This window comes from Mustela nigripes, chromosome 8, assembly GCF_022355385.1.
Source record: "Mustela nigripes isolate SB6536 chromosome 8, MUSNIG.SB6536, whole genome shotgun sequence".
Classification (NCBI taxonomy): domain Eukaryota; kingdom Metazoa; phylum Chordata; class Mammalia; order Carnivora; family Mustelidae; genus Mustela; species Mustela nigripes.
The window spans coordinates 54,664,143-54,683,652 of record NC_081564.1 but is presented as its reverse complement, the minus strand read 5'-3'; the positions used below and the strand labels follow the sequence as shown (position 1 = coordinate 54,683,652).

Genomic DNA, 19,510 nt, shown 5'->3' with positions numbered 1-19,510 from the left:
ATGGCCAGGCTGGTCACACTCAACTTTCTCAGGGACGAGGCAGCGTTCCTGAATACAGACCACACAGCAAGATTCGGGCTGGCAGCCCTCTGCCAGAATCACTCCTGTTCCCCACCTCTGAGTGACTAAGCGCTGCATCCCGCAGGTCTGAGCTTGGATGCTGCTGCTCTGGGAGGCTGCAGCACAGGTCCCCCAGCAACGCTGTGGCCCTCGCCGTAGGCCTCTTCTCCCAGGAGAATTAAACACGGCCGAGTAGGAGTTGCATCTGTTTCGTTTACCATTTTATGCTCCCAAGGCCAATTTCCGTGCCTGACCCAGAGGCAACACTCAATACAAGCTTTTAGAATACATTAAAACAACTCCTAGGAGAGATAGCCATCCAGGATAAACCTACCAGCGACAGCTCGCGGAGCTGATGCCAACGTCAAAGTCGCTGACAGCATGCGCTGGCAACACATGCAGGACACCCAACGAAAACATCACCGGCCTCCCACAAGGCGAGCTCTTACTTGGTTTCAAGATTACCTTTGGCTATCGCTTGGGATCAGGACCAAGTACACGTAGGGACATCACTGCACGTCACTGTGAGCGTTTAACTCTGAGTACAGAGGCACAAGCTAGCTTGTGCTGAGCCAACTCTCTGTGGCCTCTCCTGAAGGAAACAGCTCTGCAGGAGGGGCTCCCCAAGAGTGTGCCTGACCCACGCTGGGTGCTTTTCCCCAGGCAGGTCGGCAGCCACGATGGGGCCAGGTACAGTAGTGGACATATATTCATCACTCATTCCTGTACCCTGCCTTACCCAGTCTCATGCAAATTTTGAAAGAAAACCATGGACGGAACAGAAGCTGATTGCTTGTAAAACAAAGCTATTATGAGTTATATTTCTAGGACATCATCAAAGACAGCTTGAAGAAAACCTAAAATGTTAGATATGAAGTCAAAGAGGAAGGCTCACAGACAAGCCAAAGCCTCCCGCAAGACCACGATACCAACAGGAAAGAGAACTGTAATAAGCATGGAAGCTGGAGGGCAGAGGAAGAGGGGCCCCACCAGACATAGCACAGCTCCTGGGGGACAGGCCGGAGTGGCTGCAGGGACAGATGCTGTCCCAGGAGCAGCTTCTTCCCAAGGAACCACATCACTTGCTCCAGGCAGAGCCCAACTTCGCCTTGGGTCAGGGTCTTGGCCCTAAAATGCCCCCGGTGTTTCATGGATCCTGTCCAGGTCGTTTGGGGCACGGGAGTCCCCGTCTTTCACCTGGTACACACGCACGCGGCTGGTGAATCTCTCCGAGAGGTGAAAGATGAAAACAAAGAAAATCAGACTTGGCATCCTCTGCTGCAGGGCAGGGGCAGGAGGTCTGCCCTCTGGCATCTGTACTGTTACATGTGGGATGGAAGAATTGCTCCCACCCTGCCCTGGATGGTCACTCACAGGCCCGACAAAGGCATGGAAAATGAATTGTAACAATTTAGTTACAGATGAAGTAATTAGTATCTGAAAGTTAAAGTCAGGGGTTTTGAACTTCTGATTCAGTTGTTTGGAAAGTGATCACACAGGGAGTGAAATGTCTGTGGACGGAGGGCGTGAGAGGGCAGGGCCAGCCACCTGTGCATTTACAGACCTCTGAAGGAAGGAAGAAATCAAAGAACAGGAAAGATGCGTGGAAGAGTTTAGTGCCTTCAGAGGTTCCAAGTTAAAAAAAAGAAAAAAACAACAAACTACACAAAGGGTTAAAGTAAAAGCTCATTTTTTCAAAAAAAATGTTAAGTGAGCTCTTTAAATCCTTGAGCTGCTATTTGATATAGAAGTCATTTACCCCTCCCGGCTATCACCTAGAGAAATACCAAATCATAAAACTTACAAAAATGAAAATGAAGTCTTTCATTCATTCTGTTTAAAGATTTCATGGTTTACTTTTTAGGAGAGGAAACAGTATCCTAAAGTAGATCACACTCCTTAGACTGTTAAGAACTCTGTTTTTGTTTATTTGCTTTAAAAGTCTCACGGTCTTCCTTTCAAACCACCGTACTCTTGAAGAGTACCCAGCTTCCGGGGTGCCGGGCTGTCTCCCAGCTTCTCTGGGGTACTGGGCTGCTAGAAATAGAAATGCCGAGAAAATTATAATGATCAGTGTCAGCAAATTTAACATTGGTAGGTCACTTTTAGGTAAACTGCCATTTATATTCCAACTTTGTGAAATGACCCAATACTGCCCTTAGTAGCCTCTAATCCTGCCTTGAGAGATCAGGGTCCTCAGTAGCTGCCTTCCTGCTGCCCAGAACGTGCCCTAATTCAGGGTGACTCTGCTTCTGTGCCTTCCCATGCCTCCTGGCTCAAGGATGCTTCCACAAAAAACATTTACATAAGAGCTTTTAAAGGGAGGCAGCACTTCAGCTGTAATGCAGATAGAGATTTTTTTTTCCTTGCAGCTATCAACCATTCCACAATTTTTTTTCAAGCTGCTTGTGATGTCCTGAAAACATAATTAGTGGTAGCCCTGTTTTACAAGAATTGTTTTTCCCTCAAGCTTTTCTCTCTCTCCCTAATTTCCCCTTTCAAAAGAAAAAGGAGTTTTAGAAGTGGAGGAAAATAGACATAAATTCTGTGCAAGTCCCTGTAATTCTCTGCTTTTACTCACTGGATATGGACATGATTTACAATGCTAGTCTTTGAGCAGTTGTGTCTTAATTAATGCCTTTAGGATTTGGTGAATAAATATGATTCTAAGACATTTTAACCATAGTTGTAAAAAAACAAAACAAAACAAAACCGAGTGGCCTTATTCACTGCCTTAGTGAAGCCACAGTATCACTGTGTCTAATGTCAATAATTAGTAGCTTAAAGTTTATAGAAGATGCTACATTTTGGGCATATGAGGCCCAATGAATTCATAACGCTAAAGCAAAGAAAAGCACTTTACTTGGCTTTATCCTTCACGGCCGGAGCTCTGATGGAATTTAAAAATTCTTCTCACTTAATCTGCTGTATTCCTTCTGCCAAAATCATAAACAGAGGAGCTAAAAATATGACGTTAATACTGTTGACAAGAACCACAGAGACATTAAAAACATGTGCACACACGCGTGCACGTGTGCGTGCCCACCACACACACACACGCACACACACTCAAAAAGCAACTAGTCTTCTGGTCATCCCCAGCTGCTTCTCTACATTGAGAGCACATTCCACCCCCAGGTCCTTTTCCCTCAAGTAAAAACCCCACAGCAGCGGGGACTGGGGAGTGGGTGAAATGGGTGAAGGCGGTCAAAGGCAGAGACTTCCGGTTATAACACAAGTCTGGGGGCATCAGATACTCTGTATGCTTGAGAGTTGCTAAAGGGTAGATCTTCAAAGTTCTTATCACAAGAAAAAAATTGTGATTATGTGTGGTGATGGATGTTGACTAGACTTATCATGGTGAGCATTTTACAGTCTATACAAATATCCAGTCATGTCGTATACCTGAAACTGTTACGCTGAAAATGTCAGTTATAGCTCAGAAACAGAACCCCGGACGCCTGGGTGGCTCAGTCGGTTAAGCATCTGCCTTCGGCTCAGGTCATGATCCCAGGGTCCCAGGATCGAGTCCCACTTTTGGTACCCTGCTCAGCAGGGAGCCTGCTTCTCCCTCTGCCCCTGCCCCTGCTGGTGCTCATTCTCTCTCTCCCCCCAAGTAAATAAAACCTTTAAAAGACAAACAAAACAAACTCCCCCAGACCTGAAACTTGACAGAAGATACACTGTACCTACACTGATCAGTTATCTGTGGATGATCTGACCTCATGTCCTTATCCCCTTTACCTTGGCAAATAGATTTTGATTTTTAACCGAGATAATGAACTTGGTTAAAATAAAAGTAAATAAAGCCACTGCTGGGGATAGAGTATGGGGCTGGACTGAGAAGAGCTGATTCCCACAGGAAGAGGGTTTCCTCCTCAGTGACAAAATGGACACCAGAGTGGTCCCACTGTAGTCCCCACAATTATGATCAGTGCAAATTCAAGAGCTGACCCTTTCCTTCAAAAATGGCTCCATACCTTCCCTTTGTAGGTTCTGTCGTCTATTCTCTGAGGGCGAAAAAAGAAAAGCACCTCAGTGGCCAGAGGTCAGCCCAAAAGGAGCAGCAAGTAGCTGGGGTTCCGGGAGGCTCCGACTCATGGGATTATTAAGAGGCTGGCTCTTTAATTCGGAAATTACTAGTTCATGGCCCTTCAGGCATCTGTCACCAGTGCGGCCAGGCAAAGTTGGGTTCTTTTTGCTACTTTAGTGTCAGTTTGTAAAAGAGGGCAGCTCCTTTTTTGAGCACCTTGAAGCCTGGCACGAAGCACATCAACTGTGTGGGAGTGGACAGGAAATGGCTACCCCTCATCTTGCCCTTACGAAGGCAATGGTTAAGCTCCGGGGTTGGTGTGGGGGGCACCTACAGCCAGGAGTCCTGGCTCTGCTACTGGCTGAGTGGTGTGACTTGGGCTGCTGCCGGGACTTATGTTAAAGACTGGAATAGCAGTGCCTGTTTCCTGCAGTTGGAAACAACACGAGTTCATACATGGAAAGTTCTTACACAAGAGCCTGGCACATAGTAGGTACTCAATAAATGTTAGCTCACATTATTATTACTCAGCAGATGAAAGGTGATTCAACTAATGATGAGGTACACAGGTTTCCCATTTCTAGACTAACCAAATAAAAACGAAACTGCTAAAATCATAAGAAAATCCAACCGGTTGTCAAAAAAATCTCTATGAACCTCTATAAAAAGTTTTTAATCCATAAACCACCAGTGGGCACCAAGGTATAAGTTCTCCTGTTCCATTTACTCTATCTTGAAAATCAGCAGGCTGTAGCCCAAGTCTCTGTGTTCCTTCTTAAATTACTTTGACTCATTCATTCACGCAGCTCATGTTTACTGAGCCCCTACCGTGTACCTGGCAAGCTATACGCAGTTGGGATACATCAGTGAACGAAACAGAAGATGCTGGTCTTTGTGGAATTTACATTCTAACAGGGGGAACTGGATAAATTAATAACATATTAAACTAGCAAGTAAATGCTATGGAAAAGAGAAAGGTAGAGGAGGGCAGGGGTGAGCAGTGCAGGGGTGGGGTGGGTGAGCAGCTATGTGCAGGACCCTCTTCGGGGAACCGGACTGTCCACCACTCATCTCTCTTCAGTCTCAACTCCTCTCAGCCCCACAAGCCTTCCATGGGCCTCACTAGACTCAGGCCCCTCGGAAGGACAGTTAAGTGTTCATTGCTGGTGGGGGTCCTGCGGCAGTCCAGCACCGACATGAGGCCCGTGGTGGGGGGCGGGGGGGTTGCCTGGTCCAGAAGTCCCATTCCTCAAAGAAGCCTACAGTAGCTCTTATGACAACTCCACAGTCGCAACTTCTGGGATCCCTGAAAGGACATGCCAGCTACAGGAGTAACCCTTACTTCAGGGCCTCCTTGAGAAAGTGAGGTGTGCACAGGGACCTGAGAGGCGGGAGGCGGCCCCACGGACAGCCAGGAGCCAAGCACTCCAGGCAAAGGCCCGGCCTCATCTGTCCAGGAGCCAGGTGGGCGCCAGAGCCCAGGAAGCCTGGGGCACAGATCATTAGGGCCTCCGAGGCTGGGCTTAGGACTTAGGACGTGGGTTTTCCTTGTGAGGGAAGAGGGGAACCAGCACAGGCTGCCGAGCAGAGGGGTGCCGCAGGCTGCAGGCTGTGTGGAGAGCAGACGAGTGGCCACTGAGGAGGCTGCTGCACGCTTTCTCCTGGGCGTGAGCAGGGAGCACTCAAGATGTGTTCTCTCGGGTAAGTCATTTCCAATGCTCCAGCCAAGACAAGCCTATCACGTACCCTCTAAAACAGGCACAGACGCCTGGCCATTGCATACGACTCACATTTTGCCATCCGAACAGTAGCAAAAGGCCCTGCTCTGATCAATGGCATCTGCTATTGATTCCGGGTGAGGAGGCTGAAGAAAAGTAGCTCCGAGTCAGCCTGTGTCCCTCCCCCGACTCACTGCTCAGGGGTCATCACAGTCTGCTAATTGGCTCTGCCCCGGGAGCGCATGCAGAGGAGCTACACTGAGAGTCGGGGCCTGGGGAGGGTGTGGCTCACCCTGACCCAGAGCCCCAGGGGCTTGGGGGCGCCCCTTCCCCCACCACGGGTCACAAAGCCTGGCCCTGGGATGGGCAAGTGGGCCCGAGCGCGTCCAGCCAGTGTGAGGTTCACAAAACCGAGTTACTTCTGCCCTGGTTACTGTCCCTGCTGGAGATGATGTGCTTATTTTTAGCCATCATGTGATTCTCCAGTATTTTCCAGGCTCTGCTTGAGTCACTATGGTTTCAGAGAACTTTTCATAGTGGGGAAAAATAACGAAAGAGCTCCTCCTCTTCAAACGGCTCAATTATTAAAAAATCAAACCTTTGAAAAGTTACCTAAATGTGGTGTGTGTGTTTGTGATAAACTGGCTTTTCTCACTTCTCAGATCTCGGTAGACAATGAAGTGTGCTTTTAAACACAGGAGGAGCTAACCAATCACTATCTTAGTTCAAATTGTCCTCGGAGCAGTTTCTCTCTACAAATGGTGAGACTCCCTCACTCCCATGAAAACAATCACCTCAGAATCCCAGCCATTTAGGCAAACACCCCCTTGCCTGTTCCCTGCAGCAGTGAGAAAAGCTCGAGGCTGACACAGCCCAGCTAACGTAGCCAGACCATCAAGAAGGAAAACACACAGGCATCGCTGTGACCTCGCAGTGTCCCCGCGCTCCCGGCAGACAGCAGTCCTCTGAGCCAAAGGGTTACAAATTAAGACGGCTGTTTGGGGGGAACACAATGACTTGAGTGTGTAGATACAGACCTACTGACTCCATGGTCAAGACCAGTGTTTGAGGTTGTTTTCCTAATGGTGGCCAGTCAGCTGAGCTCCATGAACACTATCTTACCCAGACTCCCTTGCCAACAGGAGAGACAGACAGTCAGGGTCTGAGGCCACGGTGCAGCTGGAGCTCAGCGGGGTGAGAACCAGGGCTGAGCCCTACCGCAGTCCTCTACTCTCCTCTTCAGCACGTGGCTCCTGTCCCCAGCTCTCTGCTTCCACCAACCAGCCATAAGCCAGAAACGTGTGCATCACTTACCCTTGGCTTCCCTTCTCCTTTCCTTCTCACATCCGATGGTCAAGTTTCATCAACTCTATCTGCTTAGAAAGTCTCCGTAACCCAAACGGCCGATGACCATCCCTTTGGCCAACCTCCTGCCCTGGATCATCTGTTGTAACAGCTTCTTAGCTAGTCGTCTGGATTGTAACTCTACATCCTGCATGGATTCTCTATTACTAAACAGCAAACTTGTCCTTAAAACCTTTTAATGACTCCCAACTGTCCCCTTTAAAGTACAAAACTCTGTGACCAGCAGAACCCAAGGTGACCCCTCCCCCCAATGAGCTTCACCTCGTATTCCCACCTTTGTACAGTCCCTCGCCTCTAGCTTCTGAGAATAGGGCACAGGTGACGGGAGGTGACTCTCATGATGATGGCATCTACAGAACTCTGCTTGGCTAGCGTACCTGCTAGCGAGAATCCTCCTTTTGGCCTTGAAGAAGCCTGAATGCTGGAGAAGTCCACATGGTGAGGAACTGCAGGCAGCCTTTGGGAACTGAGAGCAGCTACCAGCAAGGGACTGAAGCCTCAGTCCTGCAGCCTGAAAGCAACAGCCACAACCCAAGAGAGTGCACCCTGGTTAAGCCCCAGCAGACCCCTGAACTGCTGCCCGTGTTAAGGCAGAGAACACAGCTAAGCGGGGCCCAGACTTCAGCAGGTGGAAGACAATACGTGTGTTTATAGTTTGTAGCGGCTGTTTTGCAGGAACACAACATGGAGACCACCTCTCAACTCATATGAGGGCCCCACTCACCTCCACAGCCTTACAATCTCAACACTGATGTGTAACAACGTGCCATTCACTCAATAGGCATGTTCTCTGTTGACGTCAACATTCTGCTCTTTCTGCTTGCAGCGCTTCTGTCCTACTCTTGATCTGGCTGACTTCTACTCCTTCAGCAAGTCTTGGTCCAATCTCACTCTTCCCTCAAGAAGTCTTTCTAGAACATGCAAGACCGGCTCACGGGGTCTTCCTACACACCCTGACAGCATGTACCTCACTTGACAGCTACTGCCTATTTACTGCCATGTTTTGTCACAAGACTGTACCTTCCTTGAATCACGGTATCTCCAGAATCCAGGTATCTCCAGAACCTCTTACAGTGACTTAAAATACATGTTGAGAGACTGAATGAATGGGAATTTAAGTAAAACTTTCATAAAAAAGAAAAGAAAAGAAAAGAAAAAGAGTCCATTAAATAGGAGCTGCTATTTAAGAAATTATTTTTGGAGCTACTCTGTAGGGCACCACACTATTTCCTGAGCTATAATACAGGGGCTCCTCAGGGACGGAAGTGACAGGAAAATGTCAACAACAGCCATGTATCAGCTTACGGATTGCATCTTCCTGGATCCAAATGAACATTCAGTGATTCAATTTAAATCAATTCAACAAATTCTAAATGAGAACCTTCTATGTGTCAGGCAAATGGAGAAGAAAATGATTAAGCAAGACAGAACTGGCTGATAGTTTAGTTCACCCAATTCAAAGGGAGTCTAGAAAATTCTTCAAAGTCAAAACTGTTCTCTAATCCTGCCCAACAAACCAAATGACAAAGGGAAGAAAAACAGGTGCATGGGTGACCAGTGATATTCTGTTTATGAAAACTGAGAATAAATGCTAAGTCATTGCTTTTTGAGGCCATGCAAGTTTTATTGTGAGATTAAGAAGCCAAACACCAAGTTATTATTCCTTTGGAGAGAAAAACGGATGAGCAGAGTAACCTGTGGAATTTAGTGCAAAGCCAATTAGTATTTCAGCATAGCCAGGAAGCAGTAAAAATGACCTGATGCTGGTTATGAAAGGGCTCAGTGCTGTTTATGGAAGGACCAGGAGGGTTGGCTCCCCAGCTGCCGGTGGGACAACAAAGGTGACCATCGGTCCTTGGCAGAGACCCGTGGCAGGGAAGCAGGGGACGGCGTGCCGAAACATGTGCCGGTTTTGTCTGAGGGGTGTACTATATTCTTCCCTCTGAAATCACCCAGACCATCTACTTAGAAAAGGATTTGAATCAAAGGATTAAGAAATCCAAGACTGGTAATCCCACTCATCGGGGGCTCAGTACGCCAGGCTTCATACACATTTCTGCTCGGGGATCAGTGATTTCTGCACTGATGAGTTTACAGAAGGTGGAGGAACGCCCACCAAGAACCTGTTGCAAGGACGCATGAGACCACTTATAAACTTCAAAATTATTGCTATTTTGAAAAACAAATACCATTCAAATTGAATAGCATGTGCTCTGTTTCAAGCCTTCAGGGCACAGCAGAGTCTTTTAGGTCCTCCCTAGGCTGTGCAATTTGAATGTGGTTTGTGAAAATTTACTGCAGTTCAGAAGAGTGCGAGGAGGAGATAAGAACATAAAACAAGACTGTAGCCATGATATTTCAGAGGCAGTATAATGGTTTAGGAGTGTAGGCTCTGGAATCACAGGGTCAAACTTTAAACTCTGAGGCCCCCATTTCTAGTGCCTGACCCTGGCAAGTTACAGACCCTCTCTGTGCCGCACTTTCCCCACCTCAAAGAAAGGGATGATGGTTATAGGTTTTGATCTCTAAGCTTTCAATAACTCTAGTTTTATGCAAAACTAGGTCCTATTTTGATTTCAAAAAGCCAAAAATAACTAAAGGTTGTACACTGGGTTAGTAAATACCCGTCAAAGATGCTGTCTCAGTAAGCAAACACATTGAGATGGCAATGAAAAATGCATGGCTGCTCCTAGGAAGAAGGTTCTCGGCCTTGGGTTCAGATACCACCAGAAGATTCCTATCTGAAGCTCCTGCATTCTTCATGTCTCTGGTCTTCTCTGTGCTCTCAATATTCCAAACTCACAGTCCATATCCTGGCAAGGCCCTGCTCATACTGTGTGCCGTGCTTTTATCATTACAGGTTGAGAAAAGCGGTTTCAATTACTCTTTGAGGAGAAACGTATCCCAATGCCCAGTGGTGCATCTTATGTATCTTACACAAGACAGATGTGTAACTGGAGGAACAAAACCACCAATACCCTTCTCCTTCCCCTGAGCAGCCATTACCTGGAAGGTAGCTCAGTGACTGGGTGGTTTTGTACTAGCAGGAAACCAAGGGGATGCAGTGCTAACAGGGCAGGGAAGGAGTGAAAGTAATTACTTAATACCAAGTGTTCACGTAACAAGACGTGCTAGCAGCTCCTGGGAAACAATTCTTGCTGATTATGGGACTAGTAAAATGGTACCTCTTTGTTTGAGTTGGTATTACATGAGCTCTTAAGATGAATGTTTGATCCTTGAAGAAGGGAGCAGGTGTGTGGGCGGTACAGTATATGGTTAGATGATGGGGGACTGGGAGGACAGTTAATAATAGCAGGAGTACGAATAAACAGATGTGACTCATCTTGATGGGGAGAACATGAAGGGACAAGACGGAGACCAGGAAGGGACAAGCTTCCCCTAGGCTCAGACGTCAAATGCCACCATGGACTGGTTTGGTCTAAAGAGCAGAAATGGGAAAACGCCTTTCTTGGAATAAATAATGGCTTTGGAATGAGAGCAACATTTGTGTTTAAGGGCAGCTTTTCCCCAAAAGGTGAAGAAGTAAAGACATAGGTTTTGTCAGTAATGAGGAAAAGGAAGTCCTGTGTGAAGGCACAGGCCTTTCTGGACCCGCTCAGTGAAATTTAACTTCTTGAGTACTTTTTACTTGGACTCTCTAATTGAGTCCCTGCTAAACCAAAAACATCAACACTCTTTGGAGCAAGACACCAAAAGCTGCAATGTTAACAAAACATCACAATGTCTATGATACAATCCAAAATTAATCAACCTATGAAGAGCCAGGAAAATGTGACACGTTCTCAAAGCCGACAGATGCCAGTCGTGAGGAGGTCAGAATGGTGGAATCAGCAGACATGAACTTTAAAGCAACTACATAACCACACCCAGTGAAAGATGGTCGTAATAAATGAAAGGCTGGCAATATCAACAGAGAAAGAAAAAAGTGAATTACCACTGAAAACATGCAATAGTTGAAATTTTTAAAATGCTCAATTGAAGAGAGGGGACAGAGGAAAAAGAGGGTAACCTGAAGCTGTATTATGTAAAGAAGAGAAAGAATGTTGGGGGAAAAGTGAACAGCACCTAAGGAACCTAAGGAATAACTTCAAAAGCTCCAACATATGGATAAATGGTGTCCGAGAAGGAGAGGACAGAGAGAATGGAGATGAAAAAATATTTGAAAAAATGGCTGAAAATCTCCTAAATATGGTAAAATACATAAGCTTTGGGATTAGAGTAGCTTAAACGAACTCCAAAACAAGATAAACTCAAAGAGAACCATGGTTAGGCACATCCTGGGCACTCTACTGGAAACCAGAGATAAAGGGAATCTGGAGCGCACCCAGAGAAAACCAACTTCCTGCCTGCCGGGGAAGAAGGATTAGAATGAGCAAGCACTTCTTATCTCTGGAGGCCACGGACACTGAAACAACAGCTCTGAGATGCACGAAGAAAGGATGATCCACTGGAGTTCTTTATCTATGGAAATTTTCAGTAATGAAGGTAAAATAAAGATATTAACAGAGAAAGGAAATTAAAGAATTCGTTCGTTGCCACTGGACCTGCTCTGAAGAGAAATGAAATCAGTAGGGAACTCAGGTCTACAGGAATGACTGAAGACAAGGGAAAATGGTAAAAACTTCGGGGGAAAAGCCCCCTATTTTTTCTTTTAATTTCTTTAAAACACATATGATTGGTTATAATAGTACTGCCTCATAGGAAAGGAATGTTAATCTTGTAATTTAAAAATTTAAGGACATTTATTTCATATGTGCAAATACATAACAATATATACAGAATATAATTTCTACATGTGATCAATGAAATTATTAGAGGTTTTATATTCATTTTCTTCACACTAAGTTTTCCAAAGCCAGCAAGCCTTTTACACACACAGCACATTTCAGTGCAGAACAAGCACATCTGAAATGCTCAGAAGCCACGAACTGAGCAATGCCGCCTTAAAGCCGAAGTTGTGACATTGCCTTGCGGGATTTATGATGCATGTGGAAGTAACAGACAGATGACAAGTATAACAAAGGACAGTGAGAGGAAGGGCTGCCAGGATTCCACATTTTACATGAAGAGATAAAATATGGTTTTTAAGTCCACAGTGAAAAGGTAAGTATATATATTGTAATTCTTAGAGCAACCACTAAAAAAAAAAATCAATGCAAAGAGATATAGGTAGGGAGGCAACAAATTTGGAAGGAATGTACAATACTTTTTAAATTCCAGAATACGGATATGGCACCTAAGGCACATGCAACAAAAAACAGTCAGTGGCACTCCATGAAACTAAAATGCTTCTGCTTTAGCAAGAGAAAGCCTCAACAAAGTGAAAAGACAACCTACAGAGTGGGCAAAGTATTTGTAAACCATGTATCTGGCAAGAGATTAATATCCAAAATACAATAAAGAACTCATATAGCCCAATAACAAAAAAGCAAGCAACTCACCTCCATTTAAAAAAGTGGACAAAGGACCTTAACAGGCATTTCTTCAAAGATGTATGAAAGGCCAACAGGTGCATGAAAAGGTGCTGAACATAAGCATTTATTAGGGAAATGTAAATTAAAACCACAGTGAGATACCACTTTATGCTGATCGGAGCAGCTATCAGCAAAAGAAAAGAAAAGAAAAATGCTGGTGAGGATGTGGAGAAAAGGGCACCCTTGTGCCCTGCTTGTTGGTAGGGATGGAAATTGATGCAGTCACTACAGAAGACCATAAGGAGGATGCTCAAAAAATCAAAAATACAACTACCATGTGATCCATCATTTCAACTTATGGTTATTTATCCAAAGGAAAGGAAAAGAGCAACTCGGAAAGGTATCTGTACCCCCATGTTCACAGCAGTGTTATTTACAATGGCCGACAGGGAGATAATCTAAACATCCATCGATGGATAAATGGATAAATTGTGGGACAGACACACATATAGGAATATTTTTCTGCCATAAAAGAAACAACAAAATCCTACCATTTGCAACAACATGGGTGGACCTTGAAGGCATTATGCTAAGTGAAATAAATCAAAGAGAAAGACTGTACGATCTCACGGGTAGACTCTCTAAAACAAAAAAACCACCGAACTCAGAAAAAGAGATCACATTTGCGGTCACCAGAAGCAGAGAGCAGGGGGAACTGCAAGAAGGTGGCAAAAGGTACAAACTTGCAGCTGTAATAAGCTAAGTAAGTGCTAGGGATGTAACGTACGACATGACAGCTACAGCTAACACTGATGTATGATCTTTTGGAAAGTTATTAAGAGAGTAGAACCGAAAAGTTCTCACCACAAGGAGAGATTTGTTTCTTTTTATTGTATCTCTATGAGAAGATGGATGTTGGCTGAAGCTATTGTGGTGATCACGTCACAATACGTGTAAATCAAACCATCATGCTGTATGCCTTAAACTCATACAGTGATATACGTCATTTATTGTAAAATAAGACTAAAAAAAAAAAAAAAATCACAAGAAACAGAAGCCCCTGGGTGGCTCAGCTGGTTAAGCATCCGATTCTCAATCTCAGCTCAGGTCTTGATCTCAAGATTGGCAGTTCAAGCCCCATATTAGGCTCCAAGCTGGGTGTGGAGCCTACTTTAAAGGTGGGGGGGTGCGTTGGGGGAAGAGAAACAAAAACCAGAGGGGACAAGCAGAAAACAAGTGATAATATGGTAGACCTAAATCCAGCTGAATCAATAATTACATTAAATTGTAATGGACTGGCTACTGCAATGTCCAGAGATTATGAGAATGAATAAAAAGGCAAGACCCAACTATATGTTTTTTATAAGAGGTACTTCAAATATAAAGTCAAAGACAGATAGAAATTTAACTTATCACAGGGAAAGATACACCAAGCAAACAGTAAGCATAAGAAAGGTAGAGTGGCCGTTTATAATCAGATAAAATAGACTTCAAAACTAAGAGTTTTGGAGTACCTGGGTGGCTCAGTCATTAAGTGTCTGCCTTCCCCTCAGGTCAGGATCCCAGGGTCCTGGGATCAAAGGCCGCATCAGGCTCCCTGCTCAGGGGGGAGGCTGCTTCTCCCTCTCCCACTCCCCCTGCTTGTGTTCCCTCTCTGGCTGTCTCTGTCAAATAAATAAAATCTTTAAAACAAACAAAAAACCCCCTAAGTTTTAACAAAGATCCAGAAGGATACCTCATAAAATCTGAAGGTCAGTTCACTGGAATGACTTAATCATAAATCTGTATGCATCTAATAATGGAGCCCTACAGACAGAAGACAAAAATGAAGAGAAACTGAAGGGAGACAAGACAACTCCACAATTGATGTCACACCCTCTTCACAGCAATTGTTAGAATTAGACAAAAACAAAAATGAGTAAAAACATAGAGGATTTGGGTAACATTATCCACTACCTTGATCTAACTGGTATTTCTAAAACACTAACCAACCAATAACTGCAGAATACATATTCTTTTCAAGTGCACATGGTACTAAGAGGCGCCATATATTGGGCCATAAAATCTGTATCAGAACAAGGACAAAACCACGAAACTGCCACATTTCACTGCCTCTTCTAAAAACACACAGAACAAACTTTTTGGGAAAGTAAAAGCAACTCTTCTTTCCCCCCCAAAAGTGACAGATAATGCTTACTAGATTAACCTGGTCACCTTGTTAAGATACTAGGAACAGCCATAGAGAACCCAAATTAAAGATAATTGAGAAAGCAGTCACATATTCATAGATTTGGAAAAATACCGTTAGGATTTCTTTATAGCTACATTTAGGGATTTAAGTATGACTGTTCAAATCCTTTATCCCACTATACTTCTTAGGTTGTTTCCTTTTTGAAACCATCTAATATTTCTATTGATCTCATTTTAAGGCTGGAACACTCAAGTCCCCAAGGAAAAGAGAAAGCACAGACTCAATTTCCATAGCAACTCTAAATCCATCACACTATATTTGTATATGAGAGTTTGATTTAAATACATTAATATATGTGAATTTGCAATGTGTCTGAGCTGTGGTTGCTATAGAAACTGCAACTTTACATTTCCTTTCAAGTTTAGGAAGTACTCACACTTAACAGCTCAATCCCCCCACCCTGATGGCTCTCTTGAGTTGCAGATTAGGCTCACTGCAATGCTCTTACAAACATCCTGACTCACACTGATATATGCACTCAACAGAGATCTATCATTGTGAAAATGTCTCTTCTAACACTTACTCCTCCTTGGTAGATCACAAGCAATTAGAGATGTGATTCTGCAGAATGTGGAGAGAACAACTCGTCGGGCAGCCTCTGCTTATGCCAAAGCCGGCTGCAGGTGCAGGAAAGTCACCCAACCGCACAGACACCAGTGGGCTCTGTGGCTTCTCTGAAGCTGCAAAAGATATTCTGTGTCTGTTAATGAACTGGCAGAAAAATCCAGCATGTTCTCACAACAGCCGAATGCACCGACTGTGTGCTTTATACAAAAGCAAACAACCCACGGAGCATGGCTATAGAAGTCTGTAGGATGAAAAAAAAATTTTTTTTTTTTTTTTGCCAAGGTAGACAGCACTTAATTATCAACATGTGGACGATCCATTCCATGATGGCATTTCCACTCACATATGGGCCCTTTGGCACAAGATGCTCGGAGTGCCTCCTGCTCCTCGTGGATTACAGTCAGGACATGCAAGTTACTTTTAATATCGGCCTAAGGAAGTATCTGGGGAGAAAGATCCACTGCGAAATGAAGAATCCCAAAGCGAAACGAAAAGACAAGGGTGATCGCCTGCTTTTGATTATAGCAGCCATTGCTTACTTCCACTAATGCAGATGGTTGAGAAAGGACAAGGTTTAGAGGCGGGACAGAAATGACTTCTGAACGTCCCCAACACGGCATCACTGTGACGTGGATTGGAGAATTCCCAGGGAGAGGACCCTCACTTCAGCGTCACGCACATTGTCTTCAACTTCGGATGGACCAAATCAGACTTGTATACAGAGAAGATGGCCCCGAATGGTTTCAGACCAGAGGCAGGAGGCCACTTTAAAGACTGTAAGTCGTTCATGGCAGAGATGATTAACAGAAAGTTAAACAGAATCTTAAGAATTGGAAGGGGGGGCACATCTGGGTGGCTCGGTGGGTTAAAGCCTCTGCCTTCAGCTCAGGTCATGGTCCCAGGGTCCTGGGATCGAGCCCCGCATAGGGCTCTCTGCTCAGTGGGGAGCCTGATTCTCTCTCTCTCTCTCTCTGCCTGCCTCTCTGCCTACTTGTGTTCTCTGTCTGTCAAATAAATAAATAAAATCTTTTAAAAAGGTGGGGGGTGAGCTTGGGTGGCTCAGTGGGTTAAGGCCTCTGCTTTCAGCTCAGGTCATGGTCCCAGGGTCCTGGGAACGAGCCCCGCATTGGGCTCCCTGCTCAGTGGGGAGCCTGCTTCTCTCTCTCTCTCTGCCTGCCTCTCTGCCTACTTGTGATCTCTGTCTGTCAAATAAATAAATAAAATCTTAAAAAAAAAAAAAAAAGAATTAGAAGGGGGGCTCTGAGTGTATCAGTTAGTACATGCTGTGTCCCACCGACCCTGAGGGATATGGAGAGGTGTGGCGCTATGTGATTCTCTAATAAGGCGTTCAGGCTGTTGGGCTGTTGAGCAAGCTTTCTGAAGTCTTTCGACTCTTCCTTTACTGATGCTTACATTTTCTATTGCTATCAGTGGCCTCCCTGCCCTGACATGTGATGTGTGGAGAAACCATACCCCCATGTTTGTTATAATTATACATTTTTTAAAAAAAATTTTATTTATTTATTTGTCAGAGAGAGCGAGCGAGTGAGCACATGCAGACAGAGTGGCAGGATGAGACAGAGAGAGAAGCAGTCTCCCTGCTGAGCAAGGAGCCCGATGTGGGACTCGATCCTAGGATGCTGGGATCATGACCTGAGCTGAAGGCAGTCGTTTAACCAACTGAGCCACCCAGGTGTCCCATAATTATACATTTTACATCACAGATTTGACAATACCTATTCTGACTCTTAGAAGACATGTTGACTTACATTTTCTTGGCTGTATTCCCAAGAGTTGGATACATGACCTCAAGAAAAATGAGGTCTTACTGTCTTTATAAGAGCCTTTCACTTACTATAGCTTTTAAAACAATGTTCTACATGTGGTGTATACCTTGCTATAATTTTTTCCACACTATAGTTTTCCCATCCCACAATGTCCAAGAGACAGAACCCATTTTAATAAAAAGGTTATGATTGGTTTGACTTTTGAAAATACCCTTTCCTCCTGATTAAGACCAATGAGGTGCACATGGTCAAGGTATTAGGAACATAAGTTGTAAGAACTACTGCCTTCTGGAACATTAAAAACCCTATTTATTACCTGTTGACTTTAATGTGTTTCCTGAGCTTTGTCACTGGAGAGGTTAAGCTCTGGAAGAAATGTATTTCTGTTTCAGGTTCACGGACATTCTATCAAAACAGCACACACTTCTCTGCGGCTTCTGAGAAAGACCAATGGGGGAGCTGCTAGAGAACAAGGCCAAGGCAGCAGCACGGGCGGTGGGGCTGGGGGAGCAGGAGCAGTGGTGCCAATCCAAGGACACGCTGTGATTGTGGAAGAAAAATAAATTTCTGAAGCCTGTCTGATTTCACTACTAAAAAACGTGGGGGAAAAAAAAAGTGGCAGTGGAGTTTTAAGATGGATCTGTATACCATTAGGAGCTCTAGAAAAAGACCCTAAGATGAGAAATGCCAGGTGCCCTGAGTCTCCCCTCCTGCCCATGTCCTCCTATTCCATTTGCCACCAAATCCCCCACGCTGGACAAAACACACCATCTTCTTCTCTACCCACATCTATTGTACTGATCACGTTTCTGAGACCAAACTTGAAGTCAATTTGAACCACCGTAAATTTTTGTTCCCCCAAACTCCTTGTGGCTTCACCCAACCACTCTCTCCCCAGCACTTGTTAAAATAAAAATAAAAATAAAATTCCCCTTCCTTTCTAAGTTTGTATCAACACATTTGACCTCATCTTCTCCGTCTGGTTTATGGGCCCTGGCTCCACAAATTTTGCCTTTCCTTATCATCAAATATTTCTCCTCCCATGGAACTTTCTCTCACTTTACAAAACTGCCCGTTGTGCCTTGTCCTGAAAGCAAACGAGAACAGAGCAAGGACAACACCATGCTCCTTCCAATCTCACCTCTTGAGACTGTCAGCTTTTCCCACAACAACTCAACGTTTTTCAACTTTTTTTCCTGACAAATTTGGTGAAGGCGGAGTCTACTCTTACTGCGTGACTTTACCATTTGTGAGTGAGGCCACGCTCCTATCCAGTCTCCTGGAATTTAGGTTTATGCACTCAGCGTCTTAACAGACCTGTTCTCTCAAGGATTATTCCTCACCTCCTGGGAGCCCGGGATCTTTGGCCTCTTTTCAGGCTTCATCCTATTTGATCTCTCCACAATTAATATTCTGCATTGCTGGTGATCCCTCTTTCCAGAAATTTCCTACTGTTCATTCTCTGATGCCGAGTCTTCCTAGTTTTCTCCTTGATGTTCATGTCTTTTTTTCTCAGCTTCCTTTTTCCCCTTTTCCAGAAGATCTGTGCTTAGCTTAGTTTATTTTATATAAACTCATTCACTCTATGGCTCCAAAGTTGGATTTTTATGCTATCTTAATCTCCTTCCTCAAGTCCTCTACCAATCTGGGTCCCCTCATTCCACTGAGTGACCCCTAAGTCGAGAAATCCAATGGACTCTTCCCATCCTCATTTTACTTGACTCCTCCACAAACTGAGACATTGTTGGCCATTCTGTTCCCTTCCTTCTGCTTCCTTGACAAGTCATTCCTTCATTTCCTTTCATCTTTTTGGCATCTTCCCTCCTCTTGTGCAAACCCTTCCTTGTCTGCCCAAACACGAAATGCTAGCATTCTTCAAACCAGTCTCCCCACTTCCCACTGAGGGCACACTGCCAGCCTCGATGACATGGACATGTGGGAGGCTCACAGAGGGACCCCCTCTGGCCTCTACAAGATGCCTGTATTGTTCAGTATTAGTATTTTCCCGGCCACCTCTTGTCCATTCTGATTGGGCATAAATAAGGAATTTGTACTGTTTACCAAATTAAGGTTATTGGCTTAACAAGCATGAGCACTGGTTTTTAGGATGGAACAAGTAGTTTCTGAGCATTTCATCGTTTAACTGTCCAGGACTGCAACGTGTGTAATAATGATCTCAATTTGTACAAGAACACCCTCCTGCTTGATAAAGTCTATTTTTTATGGAAGGATGTTTATATCTTTGAAAGATTTTATCCACAGAAGTTTAAAAGATTTTAAATTTCTAGGTATCC

At 44.6% G+C, this 19,510-nt stretch overlaps 1 protein-coding gene across 5 annotated transcripts in view; it reads right to left on the bottom strand.

Annotated features, from left to right (window-relative positions):
- The window catches only part of MAPRE2 (microtubule associated protein RP/EB family member 2), a 196,180-nt gene that overhangs the window by 14,128 nt on the left and 162,542 nt on the right, over positions 1-19,510 (bottom strand). The window lies entirely within an intron of this gene.